The sequence below is a fragment of the Oryx dammah genome, unplaced genomic scaffold (assembly GCF_014754425.2).
Source record: "Oryx dammah isolate SB20612 unplaced genomic scaffold, SCBI_Odam_1.1 HiC_scaffold_9, whole genome shotgun sequence".
NCBI classification, from domain to species: Eukaryota; Metazoa; Chordata; class Mammalia; order Artiodactyla; family Bovidae; genus Oryx; species Oryx dammah.
In genome coordinates this window covers 23,143,625-23,155,502 of record NW_024070193.1, presented here as the reverse complement: position 1 = coordinate 23,155,502, position 11,878 = coordinate 23,143,625, and the positions used below count along the sequence as shown (strand labels likewise).

General features: G+C 42.8%; 1 protein-coding gene across 2 annotated transcripts in view; it reads left to right on the top strand.

Annotated features, from left to right (window-relative positions):
- Positions 1-283: 283 nt before the first annotated feature.
- The window catches only part of PRICKLE2 (prickle planar cell polarity protein 2), a 135,130-nt gene continuing 123,535 nt past the window's right edge, over positions 284-11,878 (top strand). The window contains exons 1-2 of one of the 2 annotated variants that reach the window (XM_040246589.1): positions 284-294; positions 7,828-8,906. The gene's annotated coding sequence lies outside the window, so the exon portion shown is untranslated. Of the gene's footprint in view, positions 295-4,006; positions 8,907-11,878 lie in introns of those variants that run through there. The other variant, XM_040246588.1, reaches the window with a different exon arrangement.

Here is an 11,878-nt window from a genome sequence, read left to right as displayed (position 1 = left end):
TGCAAGTGTAACATGCTTTCATGTTTGTTTTCAGAGAAACAACTGTGGTCACGGTTTTGTGCATAGACTGAAAGGGGCAAAAGTAGAGGGGAGAGTTGATGGATGGTGGCTCGCATCTCCATCCAGGAGAAAGGTGGTAGTGGCTTGGAGCAGGGTGAGAAGAGTGGAAGTGGTGGAGTGATGTTACATTCTGCCTGTGTTTTGAAGGTCAAGCCATCAGCTCTAGTCAAAGGTTATGAAATACTGAGTTTCAGGGGTCAGATGGTAAATACGTCAGGCTTTGCTGGCCACACAGTCTCTGTTGCAACTACTCAGTTGTGTGGAAGCATGAATGTAGCTATAGATGATAAATGAATGGGTAACATTATGTTCCAATTGAATGCTGTTTGCAAAAACATGAAACATCCGCTTGGCTAGTGGGATATGGTTTGCCAACTCCTGGATGAGGTGTCAAGGGCAAGAGGAAGAACAGAGTGAAGGGTGACTCGAAGGTGTTTTCTTTTTAACCAGGAAAGATGCAGTTGCCATTCAGTTGAGATAGTGAATACTGCAGATGGGCAGATTTGCTGGTGGGGGAGGAGGGTGGTATTAAGAACTGAGATCTGGACTTGTTAAATGTGAGAAGCCTTTTAGACATCCAAGTGTAGATGTGACCTTGGCAGGTGGATCCATAAGCCTTGTGTTCATGGAGTAAGCATGGCCTGGAGTTGGCCATGGAGGTGTGTTTAAGATCCTGGAGCAGATGAAAGAAGTGAATGTAGATAGAAAAGAGAAGAGGTCTCAGGACTGAGCCCTGAGGTAATCCAGTGTTCAGCTGTCAGGGAGGTGAGAAGAACAGCCAGAGGGTAGGAGTGAAACCGGGAGACTGTGACATCCTGGAAGCTAAACTAAGCAAGGCAGAGAGATTCACTCCATCTTTTCTTTTCCCACTCACAAAATTGTGTTGGAATGCACACGAGCAGAGAGATGTTCTTACAGGAATAATCTGAAATCCCTCTAATTTCTAGAGGAGAAAAATCATTGTCAAACTTTATATTCATTCAGCAAATATTCATTAGCTGTTAAGCCACTGGCCACTCTACTGGGTGCTCAGAATAAAATGGTGAGCCAGAAAAGGCAGGTCCCTGCTCTCAGTGATGTGCAGTCTAGTTAGAGACGCTAATGAAGTTATCATTAACATTGAACGTGGATGGACTAGAACTACATCCACGGATGTAGAATCTATGTAACAGGACATGGGTTCTAACGCAAAGGACACGCATCTAAGACAGTAGTCCTGTGAGTTTTGTACAGAGGAATTCATCTAATCTAGATGACCAGGGAACCGTCTACATTTTTTGTCTGTTTTTAATAGTGAGTTAATCCCAACGTATTGCACCCTGATTGGGACACACCTACTTTTTGAAAGGTTGGCTGAGAACCTTTGAATTAGAGGAAGAAATACGAACTTGGTAATCAGACCCAGGGCCAAATCTTAGTTGTGGATCCTTGTGTCATCCTTTTATCCCTTTTGAACCTCAGTGTCCTCATCTGTACAATAGAGGATAATCAGAGCTCTGATCTGGGATCAAATGAGAGACTGTGCAAAACACCTGAGTTATAAATCCTTTCCAGTGCTTGCAAAAAACAGTATGTCAGTTTACACATCTGTGACACTCTGTGTCCAGGATAATTTTCCTGAGACAGATCTCTGTTGCCAGTTTGGTATTTTATGAGGCAGAGTCATTTTTCAGTCTTTTCCAGGGCATCCTCCATTTTCCCAGCATTCTCTCCCAAAAGAAAGAAACAGGAGCTTGAGTGCCTGCATTTAGAAAGTGCTGGAAAAGCGAAGCACCCTTGTACAATTCTTGGTTGTTCTCCTGGCCCTTTACATAGAGAAAATTCAATTTCTTATTCTGCTGTTAAGTGAAAATTAGTAGTTACAAAAAGCTGCTGTAATAAGTGCAGCTTTCTTTATCTAAAACAAAAGTAATGTTTGCTAGCACACACTGTCACTTTAACCGTATTTTCATGGAAATGTGTGATGGTAAGCATGTTTAAATCATTGATGCAGTTTTTAATCTTTTGGGGGAAGGGAGCAGTCTTTCATTTTCATTTGCTCACACTTGCTTATCCATATTTCTCCTTTTAATTAATGTAATTAAAAGAGGATAAAAGGCTGTGTTGAAATTTTGTGCATTAGATTATTGGGATCAAGAATAATTAAGATGTATGAAATGTGGCTGATTCTTGTGTGGTGGAAAAAATAAAAGGAAGGCCTCTTTCTTTTTTAGGTTTAATGTGTGTCAGGTTATTTTTCACAAGATGCAGAATGTGTCTATGGTCTGAGATGCATTTATGATGATGGAATCTTATATAAATGGATGAGAAAAAAGGGGTGCTATCCAGGGGAGTAATTCTTACCTTTATCATGAAAATTTTATCATTTACGGCTGCATTTCTTATTATTGCTCCCTTCTATGAAAATCCAGTGGGAAATAATAGTATACCCTGTTATATTGTTATATGTGAGGTGCTTTACAAAGCCCTTCGTATAAAGTAACTCATCTGTCTCCATTCTATAGAAGGAGAAACCGAAACTTAGAAAAGTGATTGGTTATTAATTACCAAGGTCATGCAGCTAGGAGGTAATAGAGTTGGATTTAGATTCAGGTCTTTTTGTTGGGCTCTTTCAAGGACAATGCCCGCCGCCTGTTGGAGGAGGCAGCTTATTATAAGTCTGAATTGGAAAAGTAGTTAGAATCTCTTGAGGAGAATCTGTTTCAGGTATTTCTATTTTATGAAGGCAGTTCCACCTTTGGGTGCCTTGTTTTTGCTCACCTGCAGTAGAGAAACTCCTCAAGTTGCTTTTATTTTCTGTATGTTTACATGGGTTATATATTGTTGCTTGGAATGTAATAAAAATCTAAAATATTTTGTTTTCTCCCTGTTGGGGCAAAACAGATGCAGTTTTGATCTCTAGTATTCATTTAGGACTATTATCATTTCTTTGATGTTAAACATACTTTTAATAAGACATTGTGGGTTTAGGAGATTGTGTTATTTTTTAAAAAATGAATTTACATGGCAAAAATAAAATTTGACAGCTGTGGTAGGCATTGGTAGGAGTCCTTATAATCTGTTCTTTACCTCTTTTTTCTGGGTATACGAGTCCCAGTCCCTTTGCAGTTGGGTGAGGTCATGGAACTTGTTTGACCAATAGAAGTGATGTAATTCACCTGAAGCTGAGGCACCTAAAAGCATCTCCAATTGTCTCTTCTTCTTTTGCTGCAACCTAGAAATTCTGTGTTGAGATCACAGATGCGCAGGAAAGAAGCAGACTGGATCCCTGGGTCGCTGCTTGGAACGGAGGTGCCTGGAGAGGCTCTGGGCCTCCAACCAACTTTGTCTGAGTGAAAAAGCAATTTTCTTTGTGTTAAATAACTAAGATCTATGATTGTTACTGCATAATAGCCTAGCTTATCCCAACTAATGTAACAATTTTTGGTCAACCTCCTCTTCTTCATTTTGAAAAATTTACTGGATTTTGAAATCTAAATGTCAGAGAACCAATCTTGAGTAGATTATTTAAAGCTATATAAAACAATCTCTCTCTTTATATTATGTATGTGTGTATATGTGTGTATATATACTATACACATACATACTGTGAAGTTTTAGAAAACATAATCTTTAAAAGTATATAATAAAATATATATTATATACTTAAAATTTATAATATAAATACGTTTTGTATAGAAAATTATATAACTTGTAAGTTTTAAAGAATAATAAAATATATATTATATACTCAAAGTTTATAATACAAATAAGCTTTATATATGAAGTTATATAAATTACAAGTTATAGGAAGTTTTAAATCATATATTATTTTAAAATTATAGTATATATTTATGGTATGTGTATATATATTAATTATGCATACATACCTTTTTAAATAAAATTAAATGAATTTAAGAGCTTTATTAGATAAGTGTTTTGAAACTTGGTAATATCCCTTATAGTAGTTAAGATTTCACAATTTCAGGGCTGAAGGTACTAGTGTAAACTAGCCAGGTCCGGGGCTGTCTTGATCTCTGTAAAGTGCTGCTAAGAGCAAAAACACTGCCGTTGTTCTGAGTAACCCAGGCCAGTTCATATCATCTTCAGATTCAAGCATCTTCCTTAAGTCCAAGTGAAATCCCTCTTTAGTTCATTGAAAATCTATTCCTCCTTATTTTACATCTATGGAGATGGAAATAAAAAATTGGTCATTATGACTGTCCTCATTAAAGCCCTTCATCTCAGAGGCCACAGCCCTTGTCATCACTTACCCTTCTCTTCTGTGAGATAACCAGCCGTGATTCGATTACCCTTTCCCCATAATCCTCTAACAAGATTTTGACTAATGCTGGTGGGATGGAAAGATGATTTTCTCGCGTGTGTGAGGCGGTCTCTTTGTTATAACCTGCCAGTGTCCTGTTGGTGCTTCTGCAGGGGAGTTTTCTTACTTCTGCTCTGTGCAAGCACTTTTCCCTTAGATCTGTACCCTGGCCCCATCTGCAACACCCTCTCTACCAGCTAAAGTTTGACCATGACACTTTTAGCACTCTTTTCATTTACTTCTGAATTTTGTGTCATGCTTATTAGTAAGACCTTTCCCCTATAACCTTGGTTTTTCATCTCCTCCCGCCCCCCCTCAATTTTTTTTTGTTTTGACCTTCATGATTCAGATCACATTCTTCTTGATTCCTGATGACTTCAGCTTCAATCAACCTTGGCTTCCTTGTCCCTCTTCCTGTATACTATATGCAATTATGGTCATTTGTGTAAAAATAATACTGTGCTATCTCAATAGAAGGTGCTGAAGGTCTCATATGTGTTGCCAGTTCTCCCCTGCCCCACCCCCAAGAAGTTTGCTGTCACGAACCTGCAGTTTCACTCCTCAAAACAGGATGAGCTTCATCCCTATTTATCAGGCCTCGAAATTTCCAAAAGAGTTGTTGCCTCACCTTGTCCAATTCCTAATGGCATATTTTCCAAAAATCTGGAATAGAATAATATTGTCCAGGATGAAAATAATTGTCACAAGGAATTATCGATCCCTGTTTTGTGATTTCAGCCATCTTATGCAAGGGTAACGCACACCCTCCAGCTCCCCACCTCTGAGCTGCACTCACAGAGCACGCCCTGTCAAAGGGACATTGGCCGCATAACTTTGCACCACCACCCTCTCCTGACTGCAGTTAGACCTTCAAGAACTCTGCACTCGCCTATCAGAACATGCATCACACTCTAATTGCTTGCTTAATTGTCTTCCCCTCTGATTTCTTGGCTTTTTAAAGGCAGAGCCCATGTCTTTCTTGGTCACCATGATGTCCCTAAGGCCTAGCACACTGACTGACAAACAGGAGCTCATTTAATAAGTGGATGGTTCCATGAATGAATGGATGAAGAACCCAGTGCTTGCCAGAAACACACTTGTCTCTCTCTGTTGTGTAGATTCAGAGGATGGAGACCCCTGGGGCTTCTTGGTTATTTTCCCTGCTTTCTTCCCAGTTTCATAGCAATTGAAAAGTATCTGTGTGGCTTCATGGAAGAAGACTGTATCAGCGGCTCACTTCGGTGAAACTTTTGAGTGGTGTCCTAGGAATGGGGAAGATTTGGCTGTTTTCTGTTTACCCACTTTCTCCTGCCTTTTGAAGTTTGGTCATTAACTAGTAGTGCCAAAATGAATAGTAATTGAAGGGTTATCACTTCCAGGACCAACAGCTAACATTTATTGAATGTTTGCTGGGTGCTAAGTCCAGTGCTAAAGACTTCACACTGAGGATTATTTGCTCCTCAAAACATTTCTGCAAGCATAAGCCCCTCTTGTTTTAGATAAGAACATAAGGTCCCCAATCAGACAGTTAGCAAATGTTAGAGCCGAGGTCAGACCACAGGCAGTCCATTCCAGACCCCTTGTCACACCCTCCCTTCTTATGAAATGGATGGTCACGTGCCAAATTTATTCCAGGTGAAGATAAATCACTTTTCACGCTTTCTGCTCTGCATTCCTCTTCATTGCTTCCCTGTCCATCACTTGTGAATTGCTTCTCGTGATTCTCCTATGATCTTGACAATAATAAGTACATCAGAGAGGCTCATCTTCAGATGAAGAAACTGGGGCACAGAAAGTTGAAGCGACTTGCCCATGATCACACCGGAGTAGGATGTCACTGCTTCCACTTGGCCATTGGTGGCCCCAAGCTGGTTGATTTGATCATCTCCTTGAAGGATATTGAGATGTGGGGGAAGCATTTGCTTCCCCACATCCTCTGAGTTCTGTGTGATGGAGACCTGAAGCAGAGTATGACTCATTGGCTTGTATTCAGTTTCTATTAGTAAAAAGTTTTTCCAGGTCCCACAATTTTCACCATGAAAGGTCTTCTGTGAAGCAGAGAGAAGCAGTTTGAAAGAAGTTATTAAGCATTATTAATACAATTATGTATAACAAAAGACACAATTTAACTTCCCCATATCTGGCAAAGAGATTCCTTTGAAGCTTCAGGAACTCCAGCTGGAGGGGCAGAGCTCCTGGGGGTGGGTTCTCCAGGCAGGGGCGTGGAGAGTGTGGGCAAGTTGCTGTGCTGGCTGCTTTGTCCTCAGGGACACTTCCGCATGATGGAATACACTTCTCCCCAGCCCCTCGTCACCTCCACCTGAGGACCCCACAGTGCATCCTTATTGCAGGCACAGAGTCCAGCATACTGCCTAGACAGCACTGAAAGACAATTGATTTTAAACAATAAAAGAGGACTAGGGATATACTCGGAGAAGAGATACAATGGCCAGCCCAGTGGAAGGAAAAGCTTAGTGCATTTTTTTTTTTTTACTTTACCCAAAATATCAGAAATAACTGTTACTTACTGTTGGGCTTGGTCACGTCCATCTCCTTGCAACCCCATGGACTAGAACGTGCCAGGCTTCTCTGTCCATGGGATTTTTCAGGCAAGAATACTGAAGTGAGTTGCTTTTTCCTTCTCCATATTTAGACTTCCCTGGTCACTCAGCTGGTAAAGAATCCACCTGCAATGAAGGAGACCCTGGTTCGATTCCTGGGCTGGGAAATCCCCTGGAGAAGGGAATAGCTACCCACTCATGGTCTTGCCTGGAGAATTCCATGGACAAAGGAGCCTGGTGAGGTGCAGTCCATGGGGTCACAAAGGGTCAGACACGACTGAGAGACTTTCACTTTACTTCTCCGTATTTACCGTTGCTGGTAATTGTGTTAGTCCTTGCCACATTTCCACTCAGTATTTTTACTTTATTGCATTAGAGCAAACACGTACCTATACCCATATATACACTATACACATACATAAAGTTTTAAAAAACAGTCATGGCACAGAGTAGGTACTCAGAAAATATTTATTGATTAGAAGGATGGTACAGATGAAGAAACTGTAGACCCTAAGGGTGGAAGTGCCCTGCCCAGGGTCACATCTCTAGCAGGAAGCAAAGTCAGGATTTAAACCCAGGGCTATCCAATACTATAAAGTTATTTCTTCCTGACTGTTTGGATAGGCCACTTTGTTGGTACAAAAAGATGGAGATTAAAGACCTAAAGGTCTTTAACAGAGCTGTAGACTGAGGTCCAGGAAATGTGCGTTCTGGCCCATCCTTGCTGGAATTCTGTGGCCCTGGAAAAGCTGCTTCTCCATCCAGAACCTCACTTTCCTAATGTGAAAAGTGGAGAGATGAAAGTTGTGCTTTCTAAGGTTCCAGCGGCCCTCAGAAGCGTCTGGGAAACTTTCTGGTTTGTCATCTCTCATGCTCACTTGGCGCTGGGGTCAGGCTTGACAGAGTGGCCAGGTCAACAGCCAAGCACTTGAGGAAAGCAATCATTTGTGTTTTATCTCAAGGTGCACCAACATTCAAGGATGACATAGCCCCAAGCCAGAAAATTCCCTGAAATGAAAGTTGGAGAGAGAAAAGAAAGAAAAAGAAAGTAGAGGCAGTTGGGGGTGGGGGAAAGCTCTGATTGCACCCTGCGTTGATGCAGCACATAATCTGAAACAGGCGCTCAGGTTCATAACTGTACCCAGATCTGATCCCTGGCACATAAGAGCACAGCCTTTAAAAACAACAACAACAAAAGGTGTGCATCTTTAAAGCCTCTCTTCTCCTATGTGATATTTTTGTACCCCTTTGGAGGTTGTGTCGCTGGGGCGTTTGCATCCAGCAAAGGCTTTCTTCCTCTTCCTGGCTTGGGGATTATTGATTTGGAAGGCGAGGCTAATTTACATGTAAATAAATCTTAGCGCTGGGCGGAGGGGACGGGACATCCAGATGCCGTGACTGACTTGCTGACGTCACGGCTTCATTAGCATGCGGAGGATGCGAGCACTGCAACAGCGACTTGGGCACCACCAGCAGCTCCGCCGACAGTTCTTAGTATTTCTCGGCGGAGCTGCGCAGTCCCTGCTTCTGTGTCTTGAGCTCCGCGACCAGCTGACTGGGTGCCCCCAGGTCTGGCTCAGGATCAGCTGGTGACGCTGAAGCTGGGGTCTGTGACTTCCTGCCGATTGTCGTGAAGAAGGGGAGTTCATATGAAACTGGGGTTCTCGGGAAGGCGAACAGATCCGAAGGGAGAGAAGTCACACTTTTCCCCCTACCTGGTGGATCCCAGGAGGGTCTGAATCCAGCAGTGCTGTTTCTGTGAGCGAAGGAAGAGCAGCGCGGGCTCCGCTCCTGCTGCTGCTGGCCTCAGGAAGGGTCCTGATTTGGAGAAGGGTTTCCAGAAAAAGATGCTTTGGCTGCCTGCCGTCCTGCTTGCCTTCTTAGGAGCCAGACCCAGGGGAAAAGTGAACTGGGGCAATTGACAAGCTCAGAGGGTCTGACGGAAGCTTCTATCCAGACTGGGAATTTAACTCTCCCTTGAGGTAGGTAAGAAATTTGTTGGAATTCACGAATTGAACAACTGTATTTTCTAGGAAGGCTGAGAAGGCTAGATCTAGAGGCTTTGCGTGGGGGTGGGCAGGACATCGGGGCTCTGTTATCTTGCTGGGGAGGCTATTTCCTGTGGTCCTCTGGCACCTCTGCCCTTATCATGCTTATTGGAAAACTCAATTGCACAGTGACATTTCACAGTTCTAGGGAGTCCTGAAGAATCACTTAAGTCTTAGTGCTTTAGAGGCAGCTTTTCTGTAAAAGAAGTGCAGCTGTCCTTAAAAAAAAAAAAACAAAACTAAAAGGGGAGAGGGTTTAAAAACCAAGCACACACCTGGCTACGTGCTTGCATTTTGGCTCAGGATGTCAGAAACCATTAGAGGCTCTGGAAAATGAAGACTTAAGTGAGACTTCCAGGCGAAGAAATGGCGCTGGAATTATTTAGGTTTAATTTTAGCCAGTGCTTTCAGATTAGAAATGGTGACAGAGCTCCAGAATATGACCGCACAGCCCGGCTGAAACACATGACTCAGTGTGTTCTCTACATTGCGTTTCATAGAGGAGTGGTCACAGTGAGCTCTCCTCAGCTCTTGGTTTCCCCAAAGCCAGTCACAGTATCCCTCATCTGCCATGAAGGTCTTAGTGATGAAAGACAGATTTTTAATCCCTTTTTTTGTTGTTGTTGTTGTTATGTGGTCTTAGAATATGCTGAGGTCTGATGGGGCTTTTATGAGCCATAAATAATCCAGTCTGGGCCAGATCACAGGGGGATAAGTGGTCTGTACCAGCTGTGATGCCATCCGCTGGTCCAGGCGTGGCTCTTGTATAACTTCCGCACATATGCGATTTCCCCGGAGAGTTCTGCTTCTAGTCAGCGCATCCATGGCCAGTCGGGGGAGGGCTCCAGCGTGCTGTGACTCTGTAGACAAGGCCTGTCTTGTACCAGAGCTGCAGCCCGCAAGGCTGCAATTTGCTTTGCTTGAATATCTCTTCCCAGAGAGTGTTTTAAACCATCTCAGGGAGACTTAAACTAAATGAAGCAGCCTGGCCTCCTTGCTGGAGGCTGAATTGGCTACTCTAATCCCGTTTTCCAGAAGGCTTCCTGGCTGCTGATGGCTTTCACAGATGGGTCAGGATGAGTGTCCCCTTGGGCCCCAGAGCAAGTCACAACTTTAACAGAATTACTGTATTTTGGAAATTTGGATTTGAATGCCTCCTTGAGTGCTTGTAAAGGTTTTGACTTTCCATCAAATGCTCTTTCCCCTTGGAAATTCTTTTTTTTTTTAAAGTGAAAATTAAAACATGTTGGCTCCATCAGACATTACAGCCTGTAAACAATCATGGGGCCGCCAGAAATGGTAAAATAGCATTGTCTGAAATGGCAGGTTTGTAAAGGTTCACCATGCAATGTGTGTAGGGGGGGGCAGGGTGGGGAGAGAAATATTGGAAGGAAGGTGTGCATTCATGGAAGCTTGAGGAATGAACAGGGAATTTCGCAGTTAGGCAGTAGGGTATGATATTTATCATCCAGGACTCAGAGTCTGGATTCAGAAAGAGGTGAAAATACTTGAGCTACCTTTCTGAATATTGTTTCCTGCTGGTGTAATAAGAAGAGCAGTAGAACCAACAGGCAGGTGTAAGGATGAGGTGACATAGGGAAGCAGCCAGCACAGTGCTAGCTACATAGCAGATGTCCAGTAAAAGTTAGCTACTACTGTTGTTACTGTTGTCATTGTTACCTTTTTATCATCATTTTAAATAAGTGTAGTTGCTAAAAAAAACGAAAGACAACCCACTGAAAAGACAGGATGCTCACATCCATTTGCATGCAGAGAGGTTCAGCCAGAAGCAAAGGTGCCATCTTCAATCACTGCAATGTCCCAAACCATTCCCACTCAAAGCCACTTCCCACCCTACTGACTGAGTTGACATAATAAAATGTATTGTCTGTCTGCTGTATTTTGTAGAGCTAGAAGTGACCTGATGCTATGATGAAAATCATCTAACATCAGCTGGGGCTCAGGCATTCTTAAAGAAGTTCTCTTGTTTGACTGCCGACGAGTCTCATGTAGACCATTACAGGGTCCAAATCAGAATCTATGCACTTCTGGATTTCTGTGCATATTTCTCTTCTGATCCAGCATTGCCTGTGTAGGAGGCCTGCCTTTTCTTTCTTCTTTCTGTGCAGTGCAGAAACCAAGCATCAAAGGGAGGCCTTTGAATACATTCTTCACCTGATGAATGGCTCCTTGGAAGTTCCACAGCTTCATTTATGCCATCATATTGGTGGCGTTACCTTATGTGTCGGCTGTTAAGGGAAAAGCATGGTACTCCCTTCCCTACCTTCCTGTGACCCAGGCGTGTGCCCTTGACTTGTGTCAAAATACACCATCCATCTTTCCTAGATTTTTGCCCTTCCTCTGTCCTGCTGGTGAGCATACTTCAGTCATGCAGATTGATAGCTGTTTCTCCCTATTCTTTCAGCATCTTTCTTTTAAACGTAGATGAACTGGAACTCCAACACAGAGGTCTGAAGGATGACTTACAAGTGACTCCTTTACAGTCAGAGGAGTCTGGCTTGAAGTTCTTTCTGCAGAAACTCCACTTGGGAATTGATCACTCCAGGCTGTAATAAAGTTGTGTCTTGCATAGAAAATCATAGTTCTCCCTTAATGATAGCCTCCCTCCATTGCCTCCTGATTGTATGTGTGATCTTAGGAGAGTAGCTTGAGCTTTCTGAACTTTGATTTCCTCATATAAAGCTTAGGCATAAATTTCCCTGACTCAGTGGGACTCATGGGCTTCCTGGGGAATGGGGGCAGCACTGCCTTTGCCCAGTTCCTGGCTCCTATGAGGTACTAAACTTGCTTTCCTTCTGGGGCTGGCCACTTTGACATTTCCCATTGAATCTGAACCTGTGAACCCCAGGGAGCAGTAGTTTTCATACTCATTTGACAGAGGAGAC